The sequence below is a fragment of the Myotis lucifugus genome, unplaced genomic scaffold (assembly GCF_000147115.1).
Source record: "Myotis lucifugus unplaced genomic scaffold, Myoluc2.0 scaffold_42, whole genome shotgun sequence".
Taxonomy (NCBI): Eukaryota; Metazoa; Chordata; class Mammalia; order Chiroptera; family Vespertilionidae; genus Myotis; species Myotis lucifugus.
The window spans coordinates 5,006,056-5,028,897 of record NW_005871090.1 but is presented as its reverse complement, the minus strand read 5'-3'; the positions used below and the strand labels follow the sequence as shown (position 1 = coordinate 5,028,897).

General features: G+C 37.5%; 1 protein-coding gene and 1 pseudogene across 1 annotated transcript in view; one reads left to right on the top strand and one right to left on the bottom strand.

Moving 5' to 3' along the window:
• Positions 1-22,842, bottom strand: part of MACROD2 (MACRO domain containing 2) — a 1,891,634-nt gene that overhangs the window by 1,188,487 nt on the left and 680,305 nt on the right. The gene's annotated exons all lie outside the window — the stretch shown is intronic.
• LOC102421972 lies at positions 21,776-22,517 on the top strand (annotated as a pseudogene).

Genomic DNA, 22,842 nt, shown 5'->3' with positions numbered 1-22,842 from the left:
TTAGTTTTTTGTCCCATTGAGTATGATGTTGGCTGTGGGCCCTGTCATATATGGCTTTTATTATGTTGAGGTATGATCCTTCTACTCCCCACACTGCTGAGAGTTTTTATCAAAAATGGGGTGTTGGATTTTTGTCCGAATGCTTTTTCTGCATCAATTGATATGACCATGTGGTTTTTTTCTTTCAATTTGTTTATGTGATGTATCACGTTTATTGATTTGCGTATATTGTACCATCCTTGCATCCCTGGGATAAATACTACTTGGTCATGGTGTATGATCTTTCTGATGTACTGCTGGATCCGATTTGCTAAGATTTTGTTGAGGATTTTGGCATCTATGTTCATGAGGGATATTGGCCTGTAATTCTCTTTCATTGTGTTGTCTTTACCTGGTTTTGGTATTAGGGTGATGCTGGCTTCATAGAATGAGCTTGGAAGTGTTCCTTCCTCTTGAATTTTTTGTAGTAGTCTGAGGAGGGTAGGTTTTAGTTGTTCCTTGAATGTTTTTTCCTACACTTTAATATTCATTTCCAGGATCTCCTTGTCTGGTCCCAATCCCATCTTGTGAAGCTCATTCTCCTTTTTTCTTGCTCTGTAATTTTTTCTGCTCTCTATCATAATCGCACTTCCTACACCATCGTGTTATTTGTTTAGCTGTCTGTATGTCACTTAATAGGCCAAGTTCCATGATGTGATGAACAATGCATCATCAGAGACTACTGCAGAGCTTACTTTTAGTAGGCATCCAAGAAACATGTGCTATGTGAACAAATGACTGACTCTAAGATCAAGAAATAATAATTAAAAAAAGACATCAGGGTAGGTAGGTTTTGTTGTGTGGTTTTTAAAAATTTGATTTGATTTGTCATCAATAAATTAAGTCAGTGCCACTAGCCCTTCTCTATTCCAAAGGAGCAAAGGAAAAAGGAAGGGTCTGTCACTCTGTGAAGAGACACCATGACCTGGATTCTGGGTGATTCTTCTAAGCCTCTACAGACACCCGAAAGGAGATAAGTTCAAGAGGAGTGGATCCCGATGTGTTACATGACGGCCTGAGAGGAGGACGTGCTGGAAGTGCTGCATGGTCTCTGACAGCACAGAAGGAGCCGTGGGTCTCCTGGGAAGGCTGTGGACACCTGGCGGAGCTAACAAAGGTCCTGGGCAGTGAGGTGAGCAGCCTCATCAGCAGGAGGTAATGTGAACTATCTGAGACCAGATCTGGAGTCACATCCACCAACAGAGACCATACTCAGACCACACAGATCTACCTCCAATGGAGTGGAAAGAGATTTGGGGAAACGTGGTGATGATTCACATTGCAGATATTTACCAGTTAGAAGACACCTAAGTATTTGCTGATTTGTCTTCACTGTGGGCAAAACTTCCTTCAAATATGTAAATAGCAGCCTGAATGCTTATCTATAATGATAAAAGCGTAAAAACTTCCTTCTAATATGTAAATAGCAGCCTGAATGCTTATCTATAATAATAAAAGTGTAATATGCTAATTAGATTGGATCTGCTGGCAGCCAAAGAGAAACCCGGGTCCTGGGTGCAAGAGAAGCATGGGTCCCGGGTGCCAGAGGGAAGCTGGTGCCGGCAGCTGGGAGAAGGAAGGCCTACTCTTGCACGAATTTCATGCATTGGGCCTCTAGTCAATTATAAAGTAAGAAACATCTAGGTTTGCATCTTAGACCCAAGGACAAAGGGTGTATTTTCAAAATAAGCTTATCTATAACTCTATTAAGAGCAAAATTCATTTCAGATTGGTTGCCTTAAAAAAGCAGTCACAGAAAAAGCAACCAGGATCAGAACCCAAGGAATATAAAGCAAGTGTCAGGATTCAGCACTCTTAGTTTTAATCTAGCATAACAATGAACAGAAACATATCTCATAATGAGGATCTTGAGAATAAAAAACAAGTTTAGGTAAGAACTGCTTTGGATACAGGGGCAATAAATTTATTGAAAAAATGTATATAATATTCTGAATGTTCACCAAAAATGGAGCAGAGTCACTAGCATGGATGAGCATGATGCTGGGAATTATATAAGGGATGTGTCACTTTTCTTTTTAACCTCATAAATAGATATCATGACTCAAGTGTAAATAATTACAGCAATAGGAATGAGTTTTTGTTTCCATGGCTTATACCTAAAAATGAAGTCAACTCCAAGCAAAAATTTATTAGAATTTATTATCTGAATGATTTTCACAGTTATATAAGATAACTTCCTGTTTTCAAGAAACTGTTGTCAGAATCCAAGTCAGAGATCTTAACAATACCCAAATAACCATAAATCAAAGAAAAAAAAAGTCTTTCCTATAGAGGCAAACACAAAATGGTATGGGGGAGCAGCTGGGAAAATCAGGACAGGTCCCATGGAGAGGGAAGTATCTGAGATAGAACCTGAAATTGTGATTTCAATAGACTGAGCTGTGAAAGGAGGAGCTGTCAGATACAAAGAGGAGGGATTTCAAGAAGAGTGTAGCTGACAATCTATACCACTAAGCGAGTCAAGACATTGAGAACAGAGAGGATCTGCACAAAGGAGATCTTTGGTCATTCCATAACAGTGGTTTTGGTAAAGTTTAATAAATAGAACTCAATTTTGAACAGTCGAGGTTTTAAAATAGTAGTAATAAGGTAACAATCAGGAATTAAGACACAAGTTTCTAGTTGTTAGTGGAAAGCAAAAGAAGAAGAAAAGTACAACACATAATGGGAAAATGTTTGTTTTGAGGGAGGAAGAGCAGGCAACTCAGAATGATGCACAGGACAGAAGGACAAAGAGTCAATAGGACTGGAGGACAGAGCATGTGAGGGAATGAGGACCTGAATGGAATTGAGGCAGAGGGGCTAGGGAGTACCCTGCTGTATTTTTTAAAAATGTATGTAACTCATGATTTAGAAGACGGTGTTAGTAATAACAAACATAAATATGAAGAATTTCCACTGATAACTGTAATAAATGCCAACAAATAGTAATTATTAACATTAACTAATTAATTATTACATATCTGGGCCCACACTCAGTACTCCATATGTAAAATGTAATTTTGAATCATTTCTGTACACTTATAGGACTAAAGAGCCCAGAGTACATTGGAGCTAAAATATTTAAAGACAAGCACTTCCAAGATTGTAAGCACCCAAATTGCCAACACCTTGAAATAAAGAAATTTCCATCTGCTCAGGATCCCTTCCTGGCCCCCCTCTTCCCTGCCTCAAACTCTACTGGCAGCATGGGCGTCTAAGTGATCCAATATCCCTTCATCAGCAGTTCTTATTTTCCCCTTAGAAGTTCTGTGTAATATGTGAATCCTATTTGCTGCCACCTCAGAAAATGTTCCTCATATTCACACTTCCCCTTAATCAGATACTTTCTTCTACCTCAGCTGTTGTCCAATTTTTTCATAAAATATCAATCCATTTACTCTATAGTTTGATCTTCCTTTTTTCTGTTACTCATTCTATTTTTAAGTCACTAGGGAACTTAATCATGTTAACAAGTGGAAGAGTATCTACCACTAATGCTATATTGACAAAAAAGAAGAAAAAATTCATATATTGTGAAGTGAAATTGTACAATACATCCCACTTCCATTAACTATATCCAGAATTTCTCTCGAATCTACATGAACTTCTGTATCTACATTCTGATCTGCTAATTATACCAATTTTTTAAAGCTTCAACATTGAAAAAGAGGTAATTCTGGGTCATTTTTTTCTATTTTAAGATATAAAATAGTATTTTCTATAATTTCTCACTGTAAATTCATATTATTTCTTCTATGCTATGGGTGAAAAAATATTATGGGCTAACATAAATTCCTAATTCATTTAGATATTGATTGTTCATGAAAATGAATTTTGTGCTTTTAATAACATAAATATACCTTTTGTGTATTTTAGAAACTGTCTGAATACAAAGATAAAGCATATTATGATACTGCTATACAAAAAATGACATGTAATATCTAAATAAACTAAGACCATTATTTTTTGTCCTAGGTCATTTATGCTATCAAATACTTTTATTTTATTCTTAAAATCTCTCATCAGTTTCCTATGCAGTTGAAATGTTTAAGAAAATTTACTCTGATATAAGATATAAAAGCATATTAAGAGTTCAAGACCTTCCAAAAATGTACTCTTGATATGCCTAATAGCATATCAAAAAGACTTTCTAAATTCTCCTGTTGTTCTAATGACTTGAAAATTATAATGAGCCAGGCAAGCAATCTGTACTGTAAATGATGAATTAATAACGTACCTAATTTCAAAAAGGAATTTAAGTCAGCTTAAAAGAAAGCACATAATTAAGACATTTTGAATTAAATATGAACAAGAAAAAAGAGAAAAGAAGGAAACCAAAATGGAGAGAATAGGTCAATTTATACAGATACATGCTATAAAATATTGGAAGTATAAGTGGGCACTCAAATTTGTTTTTTAGTGTTTCAGAAGCCACAAGTGATCAATTGCAATAGTCACAGTGTTTACACAGCAAAAACTAACCTAATAGTATTTATCTAAGGAGAAGAACAACTATTTCTGATACTGAAATCCTAGAGAGATCTTTAGCATCTTCAGTGATATGCTTAGATTAATCCCAATGATGGCATCTGTAGTGCTTGGATAGATATTCTCTACACAAGTAGGCAGAAGCACCCCAAAGCCTACTTGGATATAATCAGCTCTCTGCAAGTCTATCAAAGTGCTGTCCAGGGAATGGGTCCCCCAGTGGACTTCATTAGTCATGATATTATACACTGAGTGGCCAGATTATTATGACCGGCCAGATTATTATGACCACCCCATCAGTACTTTGTTGGGCCACCTTTTGCCTTCAATACTGCGGCTATTCTTCTTGGCATTGACTCCACAAGATGTTGAAAGGTGATGCGAGGAATCTGACACAATGCCTGATGAATAGCACTGTCCAGTTCTGTGAGATTTGATGGTTGTGGAACCAGCTGCCTGATGGCTCTTTTAACTTCATCCCACAATGCTCAATTGGATGGAGATCTGGTGATTGTGGGGGCCACCTAAGCAAGGTAAAGTCTCCCTCATGTTTTTGAAACCACTCCTGCACAATACGAGCACCGTGGCATGGCGCATTGTCTTGTTGGAAGAAGCCATCTCCATTGGGATACGCCATCAACATGATAGGATGAACTTCATCAGCAATGATACTTAGGTATGTTGTGCTATTCAGACGTTTATAATGGTCTGGCCCTCCAGCAACTTCAATGCAAAATTATAGCTAATTTGCCTACAAACATCAGGTGGTCATAATAATCTGGCCACTCAGTGTAGATGATAATATATAGACTAATTATCTTCATTCAATCTTACATCAACATTCATTCTCAGTCCATGTTTTCAAATGCACCACACATCACCAAATTCACATGCCTGGATCCAACTAGCAAGTGTGGCTAAGGAAACAGAGGGCTGCATGCTTTAACAGGCAATGAGGCTCGGGGAATCATTCCTGGGTAGGAAATTGCCATTGAACCATCTATGCAGATTACATATGCTTTACACAATAAGCAAGTGTTAGTATTATCCTAAAATGGTTAATGATATTATAAATACTTACTGGAGTAACGCTTAATGCTGTGTGTAACACTTAATCCAATGGCACAAGTAATCTGCTGGTTAAATAAGCACACACACAGAAACAAGGAACTGGAAAATTGAAGTTGCTAAGCTTGTTTTTTGCTGTTAATAAATATGCAATCAGCGAAGTGTATATACAACCTTTTAAAAAGAGTCATAGTGGATCTATTTTCTTTAATAAGATGTCTACCCAGGAAAATAGCATTAATGCCAAAATTACTGCTTTGTAATCTCTTGAAATTAAACAAAGTTTACTCTTCTAAATCCCGTAGGTATATTTTGGAGTATTATGAATTTGAATCTCAAATGTATCTAACAGTGCTTTTTATTTTGTTTAGTTTTTTTCAATTTGATACACAGTAGTGAAAAAATAATAAGTTAAGTTTTTAATGTATTGTTACTGAAAGAAAGTGGTTTCCTTTTAAAATTCTAATTGTATTACTCATTTTCTAAATTGTCCTAAAACTTTGTGTTACTTTTTCATCTCCATTATGATAAAAGATAATAAATGAAGGAAACAAAACTATAAAATAGGTCTTGTCTTTTCTTGCAGATATTTAACTTAAAAATGTCATCTTTTTAAAAATATTTTTTATTGATTTCAGAGAAGAAGGGAAAGGGAGAGAGGGATAGAATCATCAATGATGAGAGTCATTGATCAGCTGCCTCCTGCATGCCCCCAACTTGGGATTGAGCCCACAACCCAGGCATATGCCCTGACAGGGAATCAAACTGTGACCTCCTAGTTCATGGATCAGTGCTCAACCACTGAGCCATTTCGAATGGGCAATTATGTCATTTTTTGCAATAAATTTATATATCAGTATAATACTGTCAAGATTCAGATTTTAAACAATGTCTTTTTGTTCCTGTTGCATTTGTTAGAAATGTTTTCATAAATCCGGGAGCATGTGGGCCAAAGCCTCATCCCATCAACAGTGGGGATGCAGGGCAGTCATTACCATGAAGGGCTTGACAGGCTTCTAAATTATATTTGAAATTCATCCATTATATTTTTTGTGACCCCCTACTATGTGCCAAACAAATTATGAGTGCCAGGAATGCAATTAATAACCAGAAGAGAAGGTTTCTAATGTCCTGAAACCCAGCCTAATGGAAAGGTCAATACATTTTTAAAAACCATAGACTTTGTTCAACGCAGTGAAGCAATAAACAGATACTGCGAGAATAACTGGGGATATGGAATTTGATTAAGTGGTCAGACAAGACCACTTTGAGAAGGGGATGTGTTTAAGCTTCACCAGACAGAGAAGGAGTCAAGTCTACAGAGTAACCCAGGAAGAAAGAACTGAAAGTAGTAAGACCCTGAGGTAGGAAAAGGCTAGTTATATTTTAGGAACTAGTGGAAGCCAAGGTGGGTGAGGGTTAGTGAGCAATGGAGAGGCCGGAGATGATTCAAGTAGAGGCCAATCACGCAGGGCCATGAAAGTCTCTGTAAAATCCTTGATTTTATTATAAAGAAACAGAGAAGCCCTAAAGACCTACAGAAGAGTGACAAGGATGAGGGCAATGCATTTGGAAAACAGAATGAATTAACCAAATTAACGATTCAAGATTCTAGTAAGTTTAAAAGATAAAGAAATCCCAGTTAAACAAAATCAGGTAAACTGGGCATAATATATAACAAATAGTATGTTCAGAATATGAACAATCTTGGGTGTTTTTTTAAGGCTATTCCAATTGATGGAATATTTATTTCCTCTTAGTTTTATTTTTTTTTGGTTAATCCTCACCAGAGGATATTTTTTTGCCATTGATTTTAGGAAGAGTGGAAGGGAGGGAGACAAACAGAGAGAAACAATGATATGAGAGAGACACATCGATTGGTTGTCTCCCTCACAAGGCCTGACCAGGGCCAGGGATTGAGCCTGCAACCAAGGTACATGCCCTTGACCTGAATCAAACCCATGACCCTTCAGTCCATGGCTGACTCTCCAACTACTGAGCCAAACCAGCCAGGGCTTCCTCTTAATTTTATATAAGACATTTCATACATAACCCAGAGGCCTCTAAAATGCAGAACACTATTCCCCCCAAAGAAGAAAAGACATCGAAAAGTACAAAGATAACACAATGAATACTTGTGTCTCACTATGCAGTTTTGAATTTTTTAGATGTAATTACTTTAGCAATAATATTTAAATAACACAGTTTGTACTAAATTTTGACCCTCTCAAAAGCAACCTAAGTAATTCTCTCAAAAACTAAGTCCTCTTTTTCTGGGAGATAAGACTCTAAAGTTCCAGAATTTCCTAGACTTTATTCATCAAAGTTCAGTAGAATCACTGTTTATGGAGGCTACAATTCTCAGGTAATTTTACTTATAACTAATATATATATATATATATATATATATATATATATATATATATATAGAGAGAGAGAGAGAGAGAGAGAGAGAGAGAGAGAGATGAGAGTTGAGAGTTATCAGGCACTTGTGTCTGATTTAAACAACAAATATAGCATTCTCAAGTAAATAAATGAGGCAAGAAGTGTTCCTCATGAAGTGACCTCATCTCAGCCTCTGAGAAAGAATGGTGAGAATGTGGCTGAGGTGACTTCATCAGAAATGACCCAAAGCTGGAGTGGTGAGAACACAGCTGAGGTGACCTCATCTGGAATGGCCCTAGGCTCTAGCCGTGAGAGCAACAGGAGGGAGTGGGCTCTCCAGGTCTGACAGGGTCTTGGCTCTAGCACACACCACTCTGTTTTTCCCAGGTGTCCTAAATCCGAAAGAGGGTCTCAGATGCAGAAATTGGGAGAGGAATCCTGAGTTGTCCCTCCACCAAGGCAGAACCTACGCCTTGATTGCTGAGCAATTGTCAGCTGAGAAGTAAGCCAACATCCTCTCAGGACAAAGATGACATCGCCTTTGCTTATTGTAAGCCATTTTTAGTGTTATAAGAACTTCAAAACATCATGACCTTTTATCTGCAAAGAAACAAAGACAGCTCAGGAAATTTGGTCTGTTACATACACAGCTCAAAAAATATATGATCTTTTTAAATTCATATTAATCTGCCATCCTCTTGGCCTGCTTTGAGAACATTCACTTTATCTGAAAAGGCCTCCCAGGCAGGAGGCTGTGAGTCCTGGAATGACAGATATTCCCTGAGTTCAAATGTACGATAAGCCAAAGGAACGATTTTTCACAACGCTTGCTCTATGGAGTAGGATATTCTTGGGGAAAGTATTTTAGGGCCCCAAAGTCTTCAGTTCATGAATTTACATGCCATTTTCAATTTATAGCGCGGGGCATTACTGTGACAACTACCAGATAAAAAGAACCACTCTAAGCCACCTAGACACTCAATAGCCTACTCTCCACATTCCCCAAATGATAGATAGTGAATGTAAGCGACCACTAATTGGCACAGATATGACTACTTTCACAAGCTGTTTACTATCTTAATAATCCTTTCACCATAACTTATTTCTTAGTGGCTGAAGTTTGAGACCAAATTAGGAGCATACTGCTCTGGCTTCTCTTTTATGAAAAAAAAAGAAAAAGGTTCAGCATATGATGGATGTTTTCAGAGAAATCATTTGCATATTTATAACATAATGCCAACCAATGCTGGATGATATGAAGTGTAATGTGATAACTAGAGACATAAAAATATGTATTGAATGTGGATAACTTAGTATTGGTAGCTTACCTTTATGAAAGTGTTTTCTTTTCATTGAAAATAATTTGTGTGAATTTCCACCTGACTCTCTTTTTCCTTTTCACCTATTATCTTATATCAGTATGAAAGCAGAGATGGAAAACTGATTTACTCAGAGATGGAAAACTGATTTACTTTCACAATATGTTTCCTGCTGTAAAATCACAGTTCCCAGTGTGAGAAGGAAAAGTGTAGATTTGGACATAATGTTTTGGGATACACACACACACACACACCTGCAAGTACCCTAGTCCTCAAATTGTCCACCATTGCCAAATGTGATGCTTTTCTCTACTGATCAATGCAAAATTGTACAAGGATGTGTTTTAGAGTCTGGTTATTCCCCTTTAACTTAAAATCTCTGTCTTATGAAAGAAACTGCATAGCAAGAACTTTCTTTGTTAATAAATAAACTATCAGAGCAATCAAGATGTTATAATGTAAGGGTTATATTTTATTATTTTCCTAATATTACTTCCTTTAATCAGAATTTTTCTGGTGTAAGCTGCCTATTTAAGCACTAGAGCCAGTGGTTCTCAACCTTCCTAATGCCGCGACCCTTTAATACAGTTCCTCATGTTGTGGTGACCCCCAACCATAAAATTATTTTCGTTGCTACTGCATAAGTGTAATTTTGCTACTGTTATGAATCATAATGTAAATAACTGATATGCAGGATGTATTTTCATTGTTCATGACCCACAGGTTGAGAACCACTGCAAGCAATACATAAACATAAAAGACCTTTTGAATGAAAAATAACTTTTCTGATATTGAGAGTAATACCGGTATATGTATGCCCTGACAATTCAAAGTTTTTCTTTATAAATTTGCATGCGTGTATACACACACACCTACACTTACACATTCATGAAAAATATGTTGAGCATATTTTATGTGCCAAGACCTGGGTTTGGTGCTGATAAGATAAAGATGATCAAAAGCTTGCAGTCCCGAGGCCAGAAAGATTTTAATGAAATAATCCCATAGCAAAATGCAAACTCATCACTGCAATCAGCAAAGGAGATATGCATGGTATGGCTAGAGCATATAGCAGAGGCATGTGGTTTTATTGGGAGGGCTGGAAAGACCTGTTTCATTTAGGGGTAAGGTATCTGGCATGGGAATGAAGTAGAAGCTGAAAGATGAGTAGAAAGTAACTAGACAAACATAGGAGGGTAGAAAGAAGCAGATGAATTCCAGAGCTATTTAGGCAATAAAAGTAATAGGGTTTACTGATGAAAGAATAGTGTCAAGAAGGACTCCTTGATGAATGTATAAGTTGATGAATGTGGTACTGTTCACTGAGCAAGGGGGCACTTAAGTTTGGAACACAATGGGGGAAATATTAGGAATGTTTTAAATCTAGGTTGATTCTGAGGTGTCTTTGAGGTATCTTGAAAAAAACTATAAAGTAAGAAGTTAGATATATGATTCTGGAACCCAGAGGAGAAATTCAAGCTTTTTTGGTTCATCTTTATTTCAGTGGCAATGAACATGGATGACACTAACTGTGACTGTGTGTGAGCGGGAAGGAAGGAGAGAGGAAGAGATAGATGATAGGTAGATAGATAGATAGATAGATAGATAGATAGATAGATAGATAGATAGATAGATAATAGATAGATATAGATAGATAGATAGATAGATAGATAGATAGATAGATAGATAGATGATAGATAGATAGATAGATAGATAGATAGATAGATAGATAGATAGATGATAGATAGATAGATAGATAGATGATAGATAATAGTATTATGTCTTAAGGATTTCCAACCAAGCCTTGAGGAAGACTGGCAAAGGAAATTGAATAGGGTGGGCCAGAGGGATGGTTTGAAAATCAAGGGAAAGTTTCATGATGGAAACCATATGAAGAGGAAATTTCCGAAAGAATGCAGAAGTCTATAATATCACTCTACTGCACAGGGAGGTAAGATTACCATGACAGCATTATTGGCCCCAATTCTTCTCCTCCCCATGCATCCACATCCTTTACTATGTGACTTTGCAGTTTCACTCACTAAAGTAGATGGAGTATCTTTTCCATTTGTATTTATTTGGCCAAATGACTTGCTTTGGCCAAAAGAAAAAGGTATAATTGATGGCATGTAGTTTCTGCATATTTCTACTTGCCTTGTTGCACTTCTGCTTTCCTCATTAGAAGAATATGCCTGGCTTAGTTAGTGAGTCCCAGGAGAAAGACAGGAAGCGGAATAGAGTCCAGTGGTCCAACAGATGCACAGATGTAATAACTAAATAACCTAGTATTGTTCACCCTTGAAATTTTGCCATGGTTTATTATGCAGCATAATCTTACTGATAGAAAACTGACATACTGACTAAAACCTTACCTGCTAGATTAAAGATATAGTTCCCTAATCAGTGTAGATCAGAATTGCTATGGAGAGAACAAAGAGACAGACAAGGTAGCAGGAGAAGCGCATGGATTTAAGAGAAGTTGCATGTGTGCACTTGTTTGTTTTAAATAGCCAGGACCAGAAAGATCTCAAGAGGGAGAAACTGAATATCCAAGATAAAAGGGATGGCATGTGAGAGATCACGTAATAGGTAATGTGTTATGGGAGTTTATATTAATGATGCTATAGGTTAAGGGTGAAGTTGGGAGACCTTGTAAAGGAACCCAAGTGCCTTGGTTTGTGGGTGCTAGCCCCAGGTAATGATGTTAAGTTTTTTCTTCCTGTTGTACTTTCCCCCACAAATGTGAAACTCCAGTAATATGTAGTTAAAGTTTGGTAGAATACTCTCTTAAGTGTCACTTATAGAGATTATAAGTATTACCATTCTTAAATCAAAGGCCTCACTAGTGGAAAAAAAAACAAAAACTTCTGCACCTTGGACATGGGGTCCAGTATAGAATGCTAAAATCATCATAATATTAAAATAAAAAGAAATAAGTAAAAGCAGATGCATCAACCAAATTGGCCGGCTTTATTTCAGAAACATTCTTTTAAAAACGGCATGATCAGTTTTGATGTTAACTGTATTTTATTTTTTCATGATCAATTTTAATTATAAAATAACTTATTAAAACATTTTAAATTCTGATGATTGAAGACAAAATGTTTACTACTCTAGTAAAAGTAAATTCTGAAAATTACTATTTTTATGAAACATGATTTAATATTCAGATGAACATCAGCAGTTTTAACTACTGTATTTTTCTGTGTATAAGATGCCCCCATGTATAAGACGACCCACACTTTTCCAACCCAAAATTAAGAAATTAAGATTTTAAACATAAAACAGAATACATTTTAATTTAATAATTACCACAGGTAATGTTTACCTATCAGTACTATGATATTATGCAGCATATAACTTTATTCAGCCTCTGTTGCATCACTGTTCTCTTCTTCATCACTATTAGTTCCAGACATACTAATTTCTTCAACATCTATTGTATCACTGCTGTCTTCTCAGTCACTGTCTATATATGTGAGATCATCCTCATAAACTGGTGGCATTTTCTGAGCTAACTTTGTTCGTGTTCTCATGGCCAACCCTTCTCTCCTCATAAAATTGAAGCACCATTTTGCCTTTCCTGTAAAATCAACAATGTTCATTTCGCTTACATTCTTGCCTGACATTGAATAAGCTAGGTTGACACATAAGCTACTCTTGCGCTGCTCCATAATCCAAGTCTTGAGCCTCTGCTCCAAGTTTGCCCATTTTGCTGGTTTTCCTCTTAAGACCTTCTTCTTTTTTGGCATCTTAAGGAGTTGTTCTTCCTGTTTTCTCCACTGTCTGATCATACACTCAGTGGGAGGAGGTCCAAATTGTCTCTCTGAAGCTCTATTTCCATACTCCTTTGCATTGCTGATTGCATTCAGTTTGAATTTTGTAGAGCGAGACAATCACTTACCAGTATTTATCTTTTTATTTTTTGACATCTTTATGAGCTCAGAACGCTCTGGTCCCTGTTGCATCTGCACACTCTCCACCTCCACCTCCAATTACGGCATCAGCTGACATCAATAACAATAAGGCTCGTGATTGGAGGAAGCCTGTTTGACAAGATATAGGCAGCTATGCACCCATGGGGCTCTCTCCTCGGCTGATTTCCATGTATAAGACATCCCTCAATTTTCAGTCTAATGATTTCAGAAAAAAATAGTGTCTTTAGAAAAAAAATACGGTAACTTTTAAAGAGTCAATGTCAAGGGGAAAAAACAAGAAGACATATGTACTACTCTTTGTAATACTTTAAGCAAGAAAAAAAAGAGTCAATGTAAATTCTCTATAATCTTATGTAATTTTTTGAATCAATTTTTTAAAACTCCCAAACATAGAAGTTTTTTTTTTATTCTAAATCTGGAATCTCATAGTATATAAAATTAAGAGGTAAACAATAAGGATAATTTCAAAAACAACAGAATATTCAAATTTCTTATTAATTTTTTTTTATTTTTGAAATCCCATTATGTCTCATAACTAAATTTACCTCAACATACCACTTTCTATTGGAAATTTAATGTTTATTCCTGATCAGAAATAATGTTTAAAATCTATGTTTGCAGGCCTATGTAAGATTAAACAAAACATTTTCATATTTTTGAAATGGAATCAGTATATAAAAAAAGAATAAATACACAATTCAGAATTCATGTTTTTACTGACATTTTCTGAATTATATCTTTAGTTACAAGTTCTTACTTCAATTTTGATTGGAAATCTGTACAGCACTCTCTATGAATTGTTCACAGTTTATGTTTGTGGGGTTTTTTTGAAGTTCAAGTAATACAATACAGTAGATTAAAACATCTATGATTAAAGTGTAATACTCTCTTTAGAGGGATGGTGATGTGACTCAGAAGTGCATTTTTTTCTTCTTTTCCTTTTAATCTATTGAAAATTTAAACTGTGCAATTCACGTTAAACCATCCCTCTTGCACTTGAGAAAGTCTGAGCGTGTTGCCAAGACAGCTCTTGTTCAAGCTCCAATGGCAAATACAAGTGGATGGGGGTCTAGACACATTTTCATTACATCGTACATGATATACATGTCACAAAAATGGTAGTAAAATGAAGAAGCCCTAGGGAAGCACTGAAATGTTGCAGCGCCGTGTGTGTCACCCTGTCAAGTGTGGCTCATTGAGACAAGCCCTGAGAGGTAAAGATAAATGAATGGAATCACAAGAGACTTGCTGGCTTAAACAGTTCCTCTGTGAAGAGCATGAATTCCTATAACTTAATGGCTTGGGTGCCTGGAATCAAAACCAGTGTCTCAAAACCAGTGTCCATGTTATCTCATGATTAACGTCTATATCTAAGTTTCCATGGATGTATCCAGTGTTTCTCTGTTGCTCTGGACAGTTATGGAGAATAGAGGACAGAGATGCTGACTATTTTGAAGAGTCATTCTGCTTCCTGCTTGAGAACCACTGTCTGTTCAATGCAAAGCCAGGGGCAACTACCTCACCTTTGGAATCTAAAAATAATTCAAGTTGAAATAGCATTAACCAGTTTGAAAACTGGGTAGACAACTGGTACAACTTTGACATAGAAATAGATAAACTTCTTGAGATAAGGATGGCTTTCTAGAATCCATCCTTATGTTTAGCAACAACATTTCAGTCGATTTCTTTTATTTAACAGTTTTGAATATCTCCTCTGTATCTTAAGTTTTCTAATAGTCAAATGTATGGATTAAAGGTGATCTCCCTATGCACACACATGTTAAGATACACACTTTCTGCTTCTCAATAGTTCATGACAAATATTTATTGAGCACCTGCTAAGTGTCAGCCAGTGTATGAGGCACTAGATTCAGTGGTTGATGAGTTATGTACTTAATGTTGTGACAGAGATTAAAAAGAGTGAAAAAACAGCAGTAAAACATGGTATGAGAATGCTTCTGACTCAGAGCCTGGCCCAGTCTGCATGGAGGAGATGCTCAGGAAAGGTTTCCTGGAGCATGTAACACAGGCATGCTAAGGGATAAACAGGAATTAACTGATTATGGGGACAGAGAAGAACCCTCAGACAGCAGAGGACAGCCTCACCAAGGCCTGTCTATGAGAGTCTTATACAACTGGTATACAATCTCATTTCTAAAATGACAATAATTTTCTTAGAAAGTCATCTGGTTTCTTCAATAGAAACACTTGAGAGTCACTTCCCTGCCTCCTGAGACAGTTCTTTGGAAACTTTATTGATCCAGGAAGCCCAGGAAGCCTGGCCTGTGATTAACATGGGGATACTGTCCTAGTAGAAATGCAAGAGAGGTCCGCCTACTAATATTCCTTCTAGGAGTTCACGTTCTCTCCCATTTAGTCTCTCACACTGTTTCCCTTTCTCATTTCTCTCAAAATCTGCCCCGTTATACCAAGAGAGAGATGGGAAGTGTAACCTTTGTTTGCCACTGCTCAAGGACATCTGTCATTCCTTCTCAACCTCCTCCCTTTCTTTCTTAAGGTTCTCCTTTGATCTCCCCCTTCCACCTGAGAAAGAGTCTCAAAGGCAAAAGGGTAGCAGAAAAAAATGGGTTGTTCAACATAAAGATTATTAGTGAGTTAAATGCCTGTTCTTCACCAAGCAATGCTACCTAGGTGGACTTGAATCTGTACCTGATTTTGAAATGAGATTTTATGAAAAGAGCCAGAGCTGCAGAAGCCTTTAAACCTTACCTAGGTTTAGGTATTCACGCACCCACTCAACCTAGCACTCAACCTTTCTCTCTACTTTTTATCCTAATGTTTTACCACACCCTCACCACTCTTTGTAAAATTCAGACTCTTCATTCTCCTGAGATTTTATTTTGATGCTTATTACACACCTTCCTGCTGCTGGATTATGAACGTCCATGTCTTAATTTTGTATCATTTTAGGTTGCAGGAATGAAGACAGGAAAGTCCTCACCTCTACTGACAGGGCTACCATAGAAAAATCAACTCTGGGCTTCCCAATTTGGGTCTTGAAAATCATGTTGCCCTCATATGCACTGCTCTTTGTGTTATTTAGGTTGGATAGCAGCATTAGCCCTGGGTATAGGATGGGTTAAGCTGTTGTCTGTGGGCTATTCTGGGAACACACCCAACATTTGCATTTTTTAATTTTTCTATTGAAAAGTGCCTTCTAAGTTCCAAATAATCAACTCATAAATTAGTTTTTGGAACAGAATGGTTTGTAAGATGAGGGACTGACTGCAATTAGAAAGAAACAATGAAGATGGGATGAAAATTCAATTGAATTAACTAAAAAGCAGAAAGATGAAAGGCTATTCCACAAAAGCCAAGTAATTCCCATGAAAAGATACCATTAGTCAGTAAATTAGATCTTTTTTGGAACTTATATTAACTCTTCCAGGACACAAGGATAGCAGTGCACTAATGTCTTAGTGGTTTGAGAAGTATTTCCAAAATGCCTTAAATTAGTATTAAGGAAAAGCTACTTGGCTATTTTACATGCAGCCGGGGGAGATACAGTTATCTACCAAATACCCAAGCATGAATGTAGCAGAATTAAATATATAAGGCCAATTTTGTTTCTATCATATTCTTACATGTTACATACTGTACAAAGAGACACACAAACACACAGACACAAACACAAACATCATGGTTCACAAAATGTAAATTATTCTACCTTAACCCAAATAAGAATGTTATAAGATTCATTTATTGCCTCCCTTTTAGGAGAAAGTATATATTTGGCAAAAAATACTACCACTACTAACACTGATAAACCCTTAAAAAGGTGCTAGAATTTTTTCTTTACTAACAAGTGCTATTAAATCCCATTTTCATTTTTTAAATATATATTTTTCAGAGAGGAAGGGAGAGGGAGAGAGAAAGAAACATCAAAGATGAGAGAGAATCATCTATTCCTGCATGCCCCCTACTGGGAATCGAGCCTGCAACACAGGCATGTGCCCTGACTGGGAATCAAACTGTGACCTCCTGTTTCATAGGTTGACGCTCAACCACTGAGCCACACTGGTTGGCTCCCATTTTTATTTTTAATTCTTACATGTCAGATCCTCTGAAAAGGAAAAAAAAAAGATTCTGCAAACATGACTGGTCACAGAAGCAAACAAGTGTACAAATGCCTTGTTCAAAATGTAAAGACAAACTCCTGAAAGTGAAAACCGGAAAGCAGCCGAGAAGCATAGATGGTTGTTTCAACTCAGTTCATGTCCACAGGGACAGAGTCATGGTCTCCAGCCCTGAGGGAGTCAGTTAACGTTGCTGTATTCCATGGAAATAAACATCTTATTTCCAATATGAAATGAATAGTATAATGCTATAATTCTAAAGCTGGCAGGCACTTCAGAGATCATCTGGCCAGGGCATCTTCAAATTGTGATCCTTCAGAGCCTTAGAAATTTATATACAATTCTCCAAGAGACCGAGGTGGGGGTAGGAGGCTGTTTTCATGACTCTTTTTTCTTTTTTCAGTAAATTTCCTGGTGGTAATTTTTCCTGGCAGATGAATGGGCTCTGGTTTGTTTGTTTTTTGCAAAGCTTTTCTTTCACCTCCCTGATTCAAAGGTCCCAATGAGGTAAGACCTCTTCTTACTTAACCCCACTTCCGCCTTATGCACAAGGGTATACAAAAATACAGGAGGTCTTTAGCAATAAGTACATTCTGTTCTTCAATCAGAGTCTATTCAAAGGGAAAGATGCTTTTACAAAAATATTGGTAATCTAATAATCTTAATGTTTTTTAATCAAATATATTTTGGAGGGTAAAGATTAAAAAGTTGGGTCTGAAAAGTCCAAGTGAAGGTGTATCAATATTAGTAGTTTCAGGGTACCCAGGAAGTGTCTGACATAATTTCAAACCCAGCCTATTGAAAATCAAAGGCTACAAATGAATCCAAAGAAATCTAACATAAGATATCCAAGTGCTACCCCCTTAAGAATGCAGTCATGTCGGAAACATACCTACTGCTGGAGAAAGTAACTACACTGGATTGGTTTTCCACTGCTGAGAAACAAATCATCCCAAAATTTAATGACTCAAAACAAAGCAAAATAACACACTTATTAGTGCTTACGATCTTGTGGATTTTATGCATGGTTCTTCTCATCTGGACCAGTTTGGCTGGGGCTTGATGGGATAGGACAGCATCACTCCCTGCTAGGGGCCTTGGTTGAGGATTCTCTGCAGGATCTCTCACCTTATAGGAGGCCAGCCCCAGCTTCTTCAGACTGTGAACAAAAGGATCCCAGCCACAAGACAAAGCAAGTCCAATGCAGAAGCAATTTTTAAGCCTCAGCTTGAGCTGCCTTTGACATTTTCCCATTGGCAAAAGTAAATTACATGGTTAAGTTCAAAGCCTATAGAAGGGGCCTACTCAATGTGTATAAATAGGGATATGAATCACGGTGGTCATTTTGTAACAATATTCTACATTTCAAGTTTTTAAACCTGAATTATTTTAACACAAAATAAATGGGAATTTTTATGTGAAATACAGTTTCTATGATTTTACCAACATAATTTTTATTCAAAGAATCAAAAATCTATCCTATGACTATGTAGCTTTCTATATAGATACTAGAGGCCGGATGCATGAAAATTCATGCACTAGAGGGGGGGTCCCTCAGCCCAGCCTGCCCCCTCTCACAGTCTGAGAGCCCTCAGGGCAGGAGGCAACCCGGAGATTAGGGGAAGGCGACGCCCCCATCACACCTCTGCTGCTGCCACTAACTGGCAGTGCAAACCTCAGCCAGCCCTGGTTACCTGAGCCTTGGGCGGCCCTGGGTGACTAGGCAGCTGCCATCTGAGGCTTGCCTTCACCTTGGGCCAGCCCTGGGCAGCCGCCATCCAAGGCTTGCCTGCACCTTGGGCATTGGCTGGGCAGCCGCCATCCAAGGCTTGCCTGTGCCTTCGGCCAGCCCTGGGCAGCTGGGGAGGTGAGGAGACTGGGGGACTCCTGAGGCAGGTTCCCTGGCGGGGCGAGGGGACTGGGCACCGCCATCTTGTGGCTGTGGGCGCCACCATCTTTGAGGGCGTGGCAGTCAATTAGCATATTCCCTCCTTATTGGCTGTGGGTGCCACCATCTCTGCAACGGCATGAGGGTCAATTAGCATATTCCCTCTTTATTAGATAGGATGCCTCACTTTATATATTTATTTAATGTCTATATATTAGTTTAATATGGCTGCTATAACAAATTTCCAGAAACTTAGTCACTTAACACAATTTATTCTTTTCTAGTTCTGGAGATCAGAAGTCTAAAATCCGTTTCACTGGGATAAAATCAAGGTGTTGGCAGGCTGGTTCTTTCTGGAATCTCTGAAGAAAGAATCTGTTTCCTTGCCTTTTCTGGAATCTGTACATTGCCCATACTCCTGGACTGTGACCTCCTGCCTTTATCTGCAAAGCCAGCAATGCCGCATCCTTCTGTGCCTTTTCTCCATAGTCATATTTCACTATCACAACAGGAAAGCTTCTCTGCTTCTAAGGACTCCTGTGATTAGTTTGAGGTCCCCCCCCCAAAAAATAATCCAGAATAATCTCCCCATCTCAAGATTCTTAATCTAAGTCACATATGCAAAATCCATTTGGCCAAATAAAGTCATATTCACAGGTGACAGGGATTAGAGTGTGGGCATCTAATAGGGCCATTATTCTGACTCCACAACATGTTACTGGAAAACTGTACCTAAATAAAATTTCTAAGTATCTGCACTGGGAAATTAGCTATGTGAAGAAAAAGATAAAGACTTTTGAGTTTTATGATGGGCTTTCTCAATACAAGTGAAGCTTTAAAATAAAGTGTCCATCACTTTAAAAGTCAAGGTACAGGTTTAATATTTTAGAACTGCTTTCCTCTTTTCAATATTTTGTCTAGAATTAATGTTCAGGGCTATGCACCCTACACATGAAACCAATATATCTAGCCTATGGTTCAAATTTCAAATGTTATTTTATTGCTCATAAAAAATAACAGTAGAATTTTAATAGTACAACCGAATTTAAGTAGAGTATACTTTGAAGTAAATTGATAGTTTATATTATGTACCTCTGTGTGTGTACATGTATCTCTCAAATCAAAGCTACATCTGACCCTGCATGCCTTGTTAGACTTTCATTAGATGTCTATTTTCTAACTCACCACAAGCACAATCTTGGAGAAATGGCTACATGTGACCATAGCACCATAACTTGGCAGTTTTGAAGTTCCTAAAACTTGTGTCAGCAGTCAAGAGCTCCATTTCTCAAATTAGGCAATCATTTTCAGTAATTGTCTCCTTCTTTCTCAAACTACTAAAGTGGTTTCTCATGGAATTCACACTCTGTTTATAAACAACTAAAAATTACCCAGCTACAACCTGATCTCAGAATTTTTATCTCAGCACTGATAAAAATTCTTCCCACAAGTGCTTTGTAAAAGGACCTAATAAATCCCTGTGAACACAATTTAAGCAAGATTTTGGAGCAGAGACTCAGTGGATTAACGACACTTCTATGTCTATGTTTCCAAACACTTTTGTTATATTCTTGAACTCCTATCATTTTTCTCTCTACATGACAGTAAAAATGCTCAGTACATTGAACTTCTGTAAAAGCAGATGAATAAGTGTGCAATGAGAGATTAGTAATAACTCTTGAAAATACTTAATGCATTTTTTCTTGTCTAAAAATCGTTTTCAAACAACTGCTTTATATTTTTCCTGATCTTTTTTAATTCAATGGGCCTATTAAATAATAAAAATAACTGGGTGGGAATTTATGAGCCATGTGACTAGACTCAAATATTGCATTCTTGAAAAGAATATGTTGCTTTGTCAAATAATTCCTTCATAAGCATCATACAACCCCTTGCACTAACAGTATTTTAAAAAGGTGTAGCAAGTTTAATTTTAAAAAATTATTTTAGTTAGCTTTGATCATTCCTACATTTTGTTATTAGGGAAATTGTCCTTGTTTTTTCTTACATTTCATTATTATGTCCAGTATAATAAAATCAGCAAATAGGCAAATTCATAATTTTTATTATGTGATCCCACAACACAGGTTTTAGAGGAATGACCAGTGAGATAAAAATAACCCCAATACTATCTTTTCTGACTTCTCTAACACTCAGCACCATTAAAAAATATTATTACGCCCTAGCCGGTTTTGCTCAATGGCTAGAGCGTTGGCCTGCAGACTGAAGGATCCCAGGTCTGATTCAGGACAAGGGCACATGCCTGGGTTGTGGGCTCAATCCTCAGTAAGGGGCGTGCACGAGGCAACCAATCAGTAAGTCTCTCTCATCATTGATGTTTCTATTTCTCCCTCTCCCTTCCTCTCTAAAATAAATAAAAATATATTTTAAAAATATTATTACTTATGAAGTAAAAATGAATCTTAAAAGTGTTTGGATGGGGGGGAAAGTGACACAACCAGCTGACTGCGGTAGAAGAAGACACTGTGGCTGGGTCTGTGGCAACCATGACTGCCCAACTGGGAGCCAAGCTGAACAGTCATCTTCAGAATGTCGGGCAAAGACCGAATTGAAATCTTTCCCTCGCGAATGGCACAGACCATTATGAAGGCTCAATTGAAAGGAGCACAGACAGGTAGAAACCTCCTGAAGAAAAAATCTGATGCCCTAACTCTTCGATTTCGACAGATCCTGAAGAAGATCAGAGACTAAAATGTTGATGGGTGAAGTGATGAGAGAAGCTGCCTTTTCACTTGTTGAGGCCAAGTTCACAGCAGGGGACTTCAGCACCACAGTTATCCAAAATGTGAATAAAGCCCAAGTGAAGATTCGAGCAAAGAAAAATAATGTAGCAGGTGTTACCTTGCCAATATTTGAACATTACCATGAAGGAACTGACAGTTATGAACTGACTGGTTTAGCCAGAGGTGGGGAACAACCGGCTAAACTAAAGAGGAACTATGCCAAAGCAGTGGAACTACTGGTGGAACTCGCCTTGCTGTAGACTTTCTTTGTTACTTTGGATGAAGCTGTTAAGATAACCAACAGGCATGTAAATGCCATTGGACATGTCATCATTCCCAGGATTGAATGTATCCTTGCTTATATCATCGCAGAGCTGGATGAGAGAGAGTGAGAAGAGTTCTCTAGGTTAAAGACAATACAGGAGAAGAAAAAGACTCTCAAGGAAAAAACTGAGAGGGACTCGGAGAAACGGAGGGTAGCTGGAGAGGTGACAGAGCCTGACAAACTTCGGGCTGAAGAGAAGGATGAGGATCTTCTGTTTGAATAATCTTGCCTGCTCTGGTTCTTCTTGCCTACTCTGGTTCTTTCAGAAGTCCTGACGTGACACCATTTTAGTTCAGTGTTTAGGTTTGGTTCGTGTGGCTGTTTATTTTTTGTCTAATTTCACTGGTTGTAAAACTTTCCTGGATGTCTATTTATGGGATTACTTTTGCAGAAACATAATTTACCAACCATTGATCACAGATGAGATTTAGAGAACCTGCCCAGGAACTTGTAGAATTTATTCTGCAGAAGTGTCACCCTACCCCAATTATAAATGGTTACAAGTGATTGGCTTACCAAGCATATTAGGAAATTCCCCTTAGGAACCA